The sequence below is a fragment of the Larimichthys crocea genome, chromosome VI, assembly GCF_000972845.2.
Source record: "Larimichthys crocea isolate SSNF chromosome VI, L_crocea_2.0, whole genome shotgun sequence".
NCBI classification, from domain to species: domain Eukaryota; kingdom Metazoa; phylum Chordata; class Actinopteri; family Sciaenidae; genus Larimichthys; species Larimichthys crocea.
The window spans coordinates 6055204-6058407 of record NC_040016.1 but is presented as its reverse complement, the minus strand read 5'-3'; the positions used below and the strand labels follow the sequence as shown (position 1 = coordinate 6058407).

Here is a 3204-nt window from a genome sequence, read left to right as displayed (position 1 = left end):
TAAATATATATACATAGACATGCAAGAAGTAAATAGACACCTTTAATTAGAATTTGAATGAAGGTTCATTTACTTCTTGCATTTGTATGTACACAAAACACACACCACCACACACACACACACACACACACTATATATATATATATATATATATATACACCGACCAGCCACTTCATTAGGTACAATTAGGTACAAATCAGTATATTCGGGCAGTGCTGTGTTGTCCTCATCTTTCTGTTTTTTGTGGCCGAGTTTCAACTCATGTTCGGAGAAAGTCTAAAATTTCCAAGAATCGAGGTATCAAGATAAGTTGATAAAACAATGTTTAGCATGTTTAAAGAGGGCCTGGGGTCTCGAGGACCAAATTTCATGAAAAGAAAGTATAGTTTAACTTGTTTAAGGAAAATTCGTGCTCAGGTTCTTAAAATGTCTCTTGTACACAGATGTAACATCCTAAATCTAACTTCACGCAGAGTCATCAATGTGAGAGACTCGAGGGGGGAAGCACTCTATCCAGGATGTGAGATTCAGAAGCCGGTGGCCCCAGCAGCGAAACACAGATATGAACTGATGATTTATACGCCATGTTTCTGGAGTATTCTGGATGGCGATAGCCAACCTCAGAGGGGCCTTATAGTTTTAGTGCCTTTTGTAAAGGGTTTCCAGATACACACACATGCAGCAATGTGGGAGTGTAATAAAAGCTCCCACTTTCTGAGGTTCAGAGAGCTGTTAAATCCTATTTTAGGTCAAGTAAGCTTCATGGTCTGGATCATCTAAATTCTTAACACTCAGTTATGCATTAATAAACCTTGGTTTGTGTATGGGAAAACTTTAATTTCTTGCAGCACCGAGAAAGTATTTTTGTCACTTAGGTGAATTCTCACAAACACTCCTGATTCAGCTTGGTGTGCATTATAGACTGCTGCACACTGATAAAAACACTGAATCTAATCTGGATGTAATAAACACAAAACCAGAGGAAATGGAGTCTCTGGAAAGCTTCCCACTGGAATATAAATATTTCATGCGTGTGAATTTAAGTCAAACAGTAGTAGTTGTGGAAGAGGGACAAGACTTCAGTATTTTTTTTTCCCATACCATTGTGGGTGTTTAAGGAGCCAGTTCCACCCATACTAGTGAGTAAAGATCAGGATATTTTGACATCCGCTGCTCTATCTGTCTGTCACAAGTCACCAAACCTTATTTTTAAATACTGCCCTAAAGTGCTGGATTACTTATATTTCTCATTTCAAAAGTTTAAATGCTGATCTTCCTCTTCGTGGAAAAGTCTCTGTGTACACCGACCAGCCACTTCATTAGGTACACTTAGGTACAAATCAGAATTATTCGGGCAGTGCTGTGTTGTCCTCATCATTTCTGTTTTTCTGTAGCCGAGTTTTCAACTCATGTTCAGGTGAAAGTCTAAAATTTCACAAGAATCGAGGTATCAAGATCAAGTTGATAAAACAATGTTAAGCATGTTTAAAGAGGGCCTGGGGTCTCAAGGACCAAATTTCATGAAAAGAAAGTATAGTTTAACTTGTTTAAGGAAAATTCAGTGCTCAGGTTCTTAAAATGTCTCTGTACACAGATGTAACATCATAAATCTAACTTCACGCATCAATGTGAGAGACTCGAGGGGGGAAGCACTCTATCCAGGATGTGAGATTCAGAAGCCGGTGGCCAAGCAGCAGAAACACAGATATGAACTGAATGATTTATACGCCATGTTTCTGGAGTATTCTGGATAGTGCGGATAGCCAACCTCAGAGGGGCCTTATAGTTTTATGTGCCTTTTGTAAAGGGTTTCCAGATACACACACATGCAGCAATGTGGGAGTGTAATAAAAGCTCCCACTTTCTGAGGTTCAGAGAGCTGTTAAATCCTATTTTAGGTCAAGTAAGCTTCATGGTCTGGATCATCTAAATTCTTAACACTCAGTTATGCATTAATAAAACCTTGGTTTGTGTATGGGAAAACTTTAATTTTCTGCAAGCACCGAGAAAGTATTTTTGTCACTTAGGTGTAATTCTCACAAACACTCCTGATTCAGCTTGGTGTGCATTATAGACTGCTGCACACTGATAAAAACACTGAATCTAATCTGGATGTAATAAACACAAAACCAGAGGAAATGGAAGTCTCTGGAAAAGCTTCCCACTGGAATATAAATATTTCATGCGTGTGAATTTAAAGTCAAACAGTAGTAGTTGTGGAAGACGGGACAAGACTTCAGTTTTTTTTTTTCCAGTACCATCGATACTAAAATGTGTTTTTTCTCTGTGTTTGTCAGGTTCAGCCTCAATCTGATAGAAAACAGCTCCTGATCTCTGACTGTCTCTCTTCGCTCCATCACTGCCCCGTTGTTGGCGATTTCATGAGTGAGCTGGTAATAAGCACGGGTGACTGGATCCTCACCTTTTTTGCTGAGATCTATAAGTGAAGGCGCAGTTACGCTGGTGAGGCCTTCGGTGGCCATATGGGAATGTTTGAGGTCTGAAGTCAGAGGAATTTCTGCATCTGCTTCTTATTGCTTTATCTGCTTCTCATGTGCTTCCAACTTGAGGAAATAACAGGTTACATTAGGCCGAATTGCTGTAATTATTTAAAATATTATAGCACAAATGTTTTGGTGATGTTTGCTAGTTCTTTTTGAAACATACTGGAAAGAGAGGCTATTTAAATGGTGAGACTGTGAATACAAATATAATTTCACACATGTTGAAATATTTAAGAAAAGTACTTACAGGTGTTTTAATAAAATTATTCAGTGTCTGACTGAAACGTGACATCACTTCCGTATTTGTTTTCTTTCCTAAAGGCAAAGTAATTAAACATATTGAGTGACTTGTGCAGCTCCAGTGGGAATATAACCTTTTGCATGTTAGTGTCTCTACCCAGTGAGCTACACAGTAAACCTACCACATGACCAAAACTATACACTACAGAAACCTACATCTCCTCCTCCTTCTTGGACTGGCTGCTGGTTTTTCTTCAGTTCAGTTGAAGCTACTCTGCTCACCAGTCCTGATGTCTGTCTACACAAGAATAACTCATACCGTACACCACTATGACACACTCAACAAAAACAGTCTTTCGCCTCAAGGTCTTCCGATGTTTACGCTTCAGTCATTTTCATTTGGTTAATATACTTAAATTAATTTAAGCATATCTGAATAAAATAGAACATCACTTTTTTT

The 3204-nt window shown here is 38.5% G+C and overlaps 1 long non-coding RNA gene across 1 annotated transcript in view; it reads left to right on the top strand.

Moving 5' to 3' along the window:
• Window positions 1-2877, top strand: part of LOC109138533 (uncharacterized) — a 13061-nt gene extending 10184 nt beyond the window's left edge. The window contains exon 3 of the long non-coding RNA XR_002041957.2: window positions 2298-2877. This is a non-coding gene — a long non-coding RNA (uncharacterized LOC109138533). The remainder of the gene's footprint in view (window positions 1-2297) is intronic.
• The last annotated feature ends 327 nt before the right edge of the window (window positions 2878-3204 follow it).